This window comes from Callithrix jacchus, chromosome 7, assembly GCF_049354715.1.
Source record: "Callithrix jacchus isolate 240 chromosome 7, calJac240_pri, whole genome shotgun sequence".
NCBI lineage: Eukaryota > Metazoa > Chordata > Mammalia > Primates > Cebidae > Callithrix > Callithrix jacchus.
In genome coordinates, this window is record NC_133508.1 from 63304162 (window position 1) to 63312292 (window position 8131).

The following is an 8131-nucleotide window of genomic DNA, read 5'->3' on the forward strand; positions in this document are numbered from 1 at the left end:
TGAAGGCAGACTTGAGACCCCTAGCTTCAGGGTGGCTTCTGCCTGACTTCCAGAGCTCCAGCCAGTGCCTTGTCTCAAACCTCCATGTCCGGGACCCTCAGGCGGAGAAGGATCTGCCAGACTCTGCTTGGGGCTGGGCTCTGGGAGCCCTCAAATTTGACACCCCAGAAAGCAAATAAAACAGTCTAAACATGTTACACACAAAAAAATTAAAAGAGCTGAAGCAACCACTCAATGGCAATTTTTTCTGTATCTTTCCAGCTTTGTACAATTGGTCACACTTCATCTCTTTTGGTTCCCCCGAGAGAGCTGCCACCACTATTGGCTTTCTCTCTGTTTTTCTTCCTAGTCTCCACTTTTTTGGGAGTATGGTTAAACAGATGCATTCTGTTTCCCTTATTCTGATGAAAAGTATTGCTGACGGCCTATCTGGCCACACTGCCCTTTAATCTTTCTCAAAGGTGGCTTCTTGGTAATCACAACAATTTGCCATCTCTCCCTTGGAGTGCAACTGTTAGAACTGGTTGAAGGGGTCCCAAAGGAATGCTCTGAATTTGTTAGCAATTGCTTTGATTCCTTATTAAACTTGATGTATGTTCAAGGTCTCTGATTTTCATATGAATTATAGAACTATGTAGATAAAAAGTTGTGTGTTTCTTTGGCAGCACTTAACCAGTAGTGTGATCAATAAATGTTCTTTAGGCTGGGCGCAGTAGCTCACGCCTGTAATTCCAGAACTTTGGGAGACTGAGTCAGGTGGATCACTTGAGGTCAGGAGTTCAAGACCAATCTGGCCAACATAGTGAAACCCCATCCCTACAAAAAAATACAAAAATTAGCAAGGCATGGGAGTGGGTGTCTGTAAAACAGGGTATTGGGGTGGCTGAGGCAGGAGAGTTGCTTGAACCCAGGAGGCAGAGTTTGCAGTGAGCAGAAATCACACTACTGCGCTCCATCCTGGGCAATAGAGCAGGACTCTGTCTCAATAATCACATAATAATAAGCTTTGCACACCGGCAGTATCGCAGCCAATGAGGTTTATCTGAGGTGCGATTATTGCTAATTGAAAACTTTTCCCAATACCCTGCCATGACGACTTGAAATATAGTTGGCCTTGGCAATTTTTGGCAGTCTCTACGGGGACTGAATCATAAAATAATAATAATAATAATAATAATAATAATAGCCAGGCACTCTGGCACACACCTGTAATCCCAGCTCTTAGGGAGGCAGAGGCAGGAGGATAGCTTGAGCCCAGGAGTTCAAGACCTGCCTGGGCAATATAGTGAGCCCCCATTCTCCACAAAAAGGAAAAAACAAAAAGAAAAAAAAATAAGCATAATAATAAATATTACTTGTATGGAAGAAAATATAAGTTAGAAGGGAAGGCCAGGCATGGTGGCTCACACCTGTAATCCCAGCACTTTGGGACACTAAGGCAGGTAGATCACCTGAGGTCAGGAGTTCAAGACCAGCCAGGCCAACATGGTAAAATCCGGTCTTTACTAAATACACAAAATTTAGCTGGGCATGATGGTGCATGCCTGTAGTCCCAGCTACTCAAGAAGCTGAGGCAGGAGAATCTCTTGAGCCCGGGAGATGGAAGTTGCAGTGAGCTGAGATCACAATACTGCACTCCAACCTGGGTGACAGAGCAAGATTCTGTCTCAAAAAAAAAAAAAAGAAAAAAAAGAAAAGAAAAGAAGGGATAACAGTGTGGGAAGAAAAAAATAGGAATTTGTTGGGATGGAGAGGGAGATGGGAAAAGTGTACCTCAGCCTCCCAAGTAGCTGGGGTTACAGGCATACACCATCATGCCCAGCTAATTTTGTATTTTTAGTAGAGACACAGTTTCTCCAAGTTAGTCAGACTGGTCTTGAACTCCTGACCTCAGGTGATCTGCCTGCTTTGGCCTCCCAAAGTGCTGGGATTACAGGCATGAGCCACCATGCCCAGCCCTGTTTGTTTTTGAGATGAAATCGCAATACTGGAGCTAAGTCTTCAAAAAGGAATAAGAGTTTACCTGGTGAACAAGATGGAAAGAAATTCTGACTGAGAGGTAGCCTATGAAAAACCACTGGGATATGATATAGGAGGGTATATTTAGAGAAGAGAATAAAATTTGGTGTATTAAAGATGCCAGTCATTTCTCCTATTCGCTTCTTAGCAACCTGCCCTTCCCAAAGCCAATACGTAATGGATACCCTACATATGGAATGGCCCTGTACACTTGGCCACAAGATCAGAAATGGGGCCTTGACTAGATAGAGCTAATGAGATTTTTTTTTTTTTGAGACGGAGTTTCACTGTGTCACCTAGGCTGGAATGCAGTGGTGCGATCTCGGCTCACTGCAACCTCCACCTCCCTGGTTCAAGTGATTCTCCTGCCTCAGCCTCCGAGTAGCTGGGACTACAGGCATGTGCATCATGCCCACCTAATTTTTTGTATTTTTAGTACAGACAGGGTTTCACCATATTAGCCAGGATGGTCTCGATCTCCTGACCTCATGGTCCGCCCACCTCGGCCAAGATTTTTATCTTTCAGGAATAAACTGTATAGACTTTCATTATTGTTAATGGCATACAATGTAATTTCAGTCAGTCCTCCTACTGAATACAGCGAATGAAGCTGGATGAAAAACAAAATACATCCTCTAAAAGAATATCAGAACTAACAAAATAGTGAGGAATTAACTGGACCAAGATTTTGGATTGGTAAGGAATTTGGAGTGAGGAGCCTGGCATTCATGATGCTTTGTCTGAGGCATTTGCTGATGCAGAACAAGTATTAGAAAGCTAAGATGTATTTTTGGCAGCCTTCAGAGCCCATGGGGACAAAAGTTGGAGTCTAGGACTAATAAAGGGTGGCAGCTCTTCTATATCACCCTTGGATTTGGCCTAGGACTTTAAAATCCCACCTTGTAGGTATAAGGGAACACAAGTAAAGTAACTCTCATATAGACTGCAGACTAACATCAAATCATCTAAGGGGTCCAGAAAAATCTCGAAGCCTGAACTTATATTAGGTTTGCCCCTAATTGCTAGTGGCAAGAGTAAAACCAAAATCCACTTTGAAGGAAAAATAACATTATCCTAGGCCTCAAATTGTTTCTGTAATTTTCTTTCCCTCCCTTCCACCTACCCTCCCTCCCTCCCTCCCTCCCTCCCTCCCTCCCTCCCTCCCTTCCTTCCTTCCTTTCCTTCTTTCTTGTTTGTTTGTTTTTGAGACATAGTCATTCAGGCTGGAGCACAGTGGCACAATCTCAGTTTACTGCAATTTTTGCCTCCTGAGTTCAAATGATTCTCCTGCCTCAGCCTCCTGAGTATCTGGGATTACAGGCATGTGCACCACACCCGACTAGTTTTTGTATTTTCAGTAGAGTTGGAGTGTCACTATGTTGGTCAGAATGGTCTCAAACTCCTGGCCTCAAGTGATCCGCCCACCTTGGCCTCCCAAAGTGCTGAGATTACAGAAGCAAGCCACTGCGGCTGGCCTATAATTTTCTTTCAAAAACAATGTTTAGTGCAAGGATGACCAGGTTTCTAGGAACAAGGATCAAAATAGCTTAAAAAAAAAAAGACAACCAGGCACACAAGGAGACAAGATACCAGAAATAAGCAGGAGAAGTAACAGATAACAGAAACAGACCTACAGGGATTCTATATTTTTCAATGACTAGATACAGACTATAAACAACTGAGTACTGTGTTCAAGATCAAAGCCAAACTTAAAAGATTTGGCAGAGAACTGGAATTATAAAAACTGAAATTAAAAAGGAATATATTGGCCAGGCACTGTGCTTATGCCTGTAATCCCAGCACTTTAGGAGGCTGAGCAGGTGGATTATCTGGGGTCAGGAGTTCAAGACAAGCCTGGCCAACATGGAGAAACCCCATCTCTACTAAAAATGCAAAAAATTAGCTGAGCATGGTGGCAGGCACCTGTAATCCTAGCTACTTGGAAGGCTGAGACAGGAGAATTGCTTGAATCTGGGAGAAAGAGGTTGCAGTAAGCCACGATCACACCATTGCACTTCAGCCTGGGGAACAAGAGTGAAACTCCCTCTCAAAAAATAAAAATAAAAAGCAATATATTAATAGTAGATTTATAAGTGAACAAAATAGAAACTCTAGCTTGAGACAGTAGTGAGCACTAAAATTTGTAAAGATCAAAGAGAATCAGCCTGCTGGAATTGTTGGTCCATCTACAAGTTCAGGAAGAAATACAAAAAGAAACAGATTAAAATGCACGTGACCCCAGGGAGAGAAAGATGGAGAGAGAGTAGGTACTTTGCTGTTTTCCAGTTCAGGCTCTTCCCACTACAAAGGATGCCACAAAAAACTGGGCACAGTGACTCACACCTATAATCCCAGTACTTTGGGAGGCTGAGGCAGAAGGGATTGCTCGAGGCCAGCAGTGAGACCAGCCTAGTCAATAGAGCAAGACCCTGTCTCTGAAAAAAAAAAAAAAAGAAGAAGGGCTACAGTGAGCTATGTTGGTGCCACTGCCCTCCAGCTTGGGCAATAGAATGAGACCCTGTCTCAGAAAAGAAAAAAAAAATTGTCACAATAAATATATTTGTATGCATACTCTTACGTACTGATATTTAAAAATTTTTTGCCTACCCTTCCTCCCTTGATGTTTTTATAACTATAGAAAATATGCCTAAAAGTGAAATTGCTGCATTAAAATTATGTGTTACATTTTTAAAGATATTGCCACAATACTTTCCAGAAGGAGATAGCAATTTTTATTTCCCCCAGCAATGTGTGAGAATTCTCATCTTCCTACATTTTTTTCTAGTGCTGAATGATTTGATCACCCAAATAATTTAAAATGGTATCTTTAAGTCTGTTCTGCATAAAGACAGATGTGACCAGTGGAACAGAATAGAGAGACCAAAAATAAGCTCTCAAATATATGATTAAATTATTTTCTACAAGAGTATCAAGATTATTTAATGGAGCTGGGCACAGTGGCTTGTGCCTATAATCCCAGCACTTTGGGAAGCTGAGCCTAGGAGTTCAAGACCCAACATGATGAGACCTCATCTCTAGAAAAAAATACAAAAATTAGCTGGGCATGGTGGCACATGCCCTGTGGTCTCAGCTGTTCAAGAGGCTGAGATGGGAGAATCTCTTGAGCCTGGGAGGTTGAGGCTGCGGTGAGCCATAATCATGCCACTACACTCCAGCCTCGGCAACAGAGGGAGACCCCGGTCTCAAAAAAAAAAAAAATCATTTAATGGGGGAAAGAACAGTCTTTTAAACAAATGGTATTGGGAAAATTGGATATCCATATGCAAAATACTTTACATTGAATACAAAATTAACTCAAAATGGATCAAAGATCTAGTGTCATAGTTAAAATTAGAAAATTCTCAGAAGAAAACATAGGAGAAAAGCTTCATGACACTGGATTTGGCAATGATTTCTTGAATATGACACCAAAAGCACAGACAACAAAAGAAAAAAGTAGATAAACTGAGGATTGGGGCATGGGGCTCATGCCTATAATCTCAGTGCTTTGGAAGGCCAAGGCAGAAGGATCACTGAGGCCAGTAGTTTGAGACCACTTCAGCAAAACAGCCAGATCCCATCTCTGAGCGTGCCTGCAGTTCTAGCTACTCGAGAGGCTGAGGAGGGAAGATCGTTTGTATGCAGGAGTTCAAGGTTACAATTAGCTATGATTGCACCACTGTACCACCTGGGCAACAGAATGAGACCCTGTCTGTATATAAATTTTTAAAAAGGAAAATAAAAAAAAAGATAAATTTGACTATATTAAAATTTAAAACTTGTGTGCATCAAAGAACACTTGCCAACAGAGTAAAAAGGCGACCCACAGAATGGGAGAACATATTTATGTGTCCTATATCTGGTAAAAGATTGATATTCAGAATACATGATGAACTCCTACAACTCACTGACCGAAAAAGAAACCCAACGAAAAAAATGAATGAAGGATTTGAATAGATATTTCTCCAAAGAAGCTATACAGATGGTCAGTAAGATGCATCAATGATGCTCAACATCAGTAAATGTTAGAAAAATGCAAATCAAAACCACAATAAGGTATCACTTCACCTCCACTAGAACGGCTCTAATCAAAAAAACAGGTAATAATAAGTATTGGTAAGGCCGGGCACGGTGGCTCAAGCCTGTAATCCCAGCACTTTGGGAGGCCGAGGCGGGTGGATTACGAGGTCAAGAGATGGAGACCATCCTAGTCAACATGGTGAAACCCCGTCTCTACTAAAAATACAATAATTAGTTGGGCATGGTGGTGCACGCCTGTAATCCCAGCTACTCGGGAGGCTGAGGCAGGAGAATTGCTTGAACCCAGGAGGCGGAGGTTGCAGTGAGCTGAGATAGTGACATTGCCCTCCAGCCTGGGTAACAACAGCGAAACTACGTTTCAAAAAAAAAAAAAGTATCGGTAAGGTTATGGAGAAATTGGAACTTTCATATATTACTAATGGGAATGTAAAATGATGCCGCAGTCTAGAAAAGTTTGGTGATTCCTCAAACATTAAACATATTAAAGTTGGTGCAAAAGTGATTGCGGTTTTGCCATTGAAAGGAGTGGCAAAAGCTGCAATTATTTTTGCACCAATGTAATGTAATTATCATATGATCCAGCACTTCCACTTTGGGGTGTATATACCCCCAGGAATTGAAAGGAGGGCCTTGAACAGATATTTGTATACCAATTTCATAGCTTTTTTTTTTTTCAAGACAGAGTCTTGCTCTGTCGCCCAGGCTGGAGTGCATTGGTGCATCTTAGCTCACTGCAACCTCTGCCTCCTGGGTTCCAGCGATTCTCATGCCTCAGCATCCTGAGTAGATGGGACTACAGGCAGGCACTACCACAACCACACCCAGCTAATGTTTGTATATTTAGTAGAGATGGGGTTTCACCAGGTTGCCCAGGCTGGTCTAGAACTCCTGGCCTGAAGCAATCCACTGACCTCAGCCTTTCAAAGTGCTGAAATTATAGGCATGACCCACCACACCTGGCCCCAATTTCATAACAATATTATTCATAATAGCCACAAGGTGGAAGCAAAGTAAGTGTCCATCGACAGATGAATGGATAAATAACATGTAGTATATACATACAAGGGAATATTATTCAGCCTTAAAAAGGAATGAATAAGACTGGGCATGATGGCTCACGCCTGTAATCCCAGAACTTTGGAAGGCTGTGGCAGGCAGATCACTTGAGGTCAGGAGTTCAAAACCAGCCTGACCAACATGGTGAAAACCTGTTTCTAGTAAACATACAAAAATTAGGCCAGGTACAGTGATTCATGCCTGTAATCCCAGCACTTTGGGAGGCCAAGGTGTGTGAATCACTTGAGGTCAGGAGTTTGAGACCAGGGCCAACATGGTTAAACCTCGTCTCTACTAAAAATATGAAAATTAGGCTTTTTCCTTCTTTCCGGCGTTCAAGATGTCAAAGCGAGGACATGGTGGGTCTTCTGGTGTGAAATTCCGGATTTCCTTGGGTCTTCCGGTAGGAGCTGTGATCAACTGTGCTGACAACACGGGAGCCAAAAACGTGTATATCATCTCTGTGAAGGGGATCAAGGGACGGCTGAACAGACTTCCCGCTGCTGGTGTGAGTGACATGGTGATGGCCACAGTCAAGAAAGGCAAACCGGAGCTCAGAAAAAAGATACATCCAGCAGTGGTTGTTCAACAACAAAAGTTATACCAGAGAAAAGATGGAGTGTTTCTTTATTCTGAAGATAATGCAGGGGTCATAGTGAACAATAAAGGCAAGATGAAAGGTTCTACCATTACAGGACCAGTAGCAAAGCAGTGTGCAGACCTGTGGTCCCAAATTGCGTCCAGTGCTGGCAGTATTGCATGGTTCTCCACTTTATTTGTAAAAAATAAAAAAAATCTTTAAAACCATTTTAAAAAATACAAAAATTATCTGGGTGTGGTGGCTCATGCCTGTAGTCCCAGCTACTTGGGAGTCTGAGGCAAGAGAATGGCTTGAACCCAGGAGGAGGAGGTTGCAGTGAGCTGAGATCGTGCCATTGTAATACAGCCTGGGCAACAGAGTGACACTAAAAAAAAAAAAAAAAAAAATTAGCCTGGCTTAGTGGCACATGCCTGT

At 42.4% G+C, this 8131-nt stretch overlaps 1 non-coding gene and 1 pseudogene across 1 annotated transcript; both read left to right on the forward strand.

Annotated features, from left to right (window-relative positions):
- Positions 1-1002: 1002 nt before the first annotated feature.
- LOC118143279 (U4 spliceosomal RNA) lies at positions 1003-1143 on the forward strand. The gene has a single exon (XR_004727515.1). It is a non-coding gene; the product is annotated as a U4 spliceosomal RNA (small nuclear RNA).
- Positions 1144-7439: 6296 nt separating this feature from the next.
- Positions 7440-7918, forward strand: LOC100385598 (large ribosomal subunit protein uL14 pseudogene; annotated as a pseudogene).
- Positions 7919-8131: the final 213 nt, after the last annotated feature.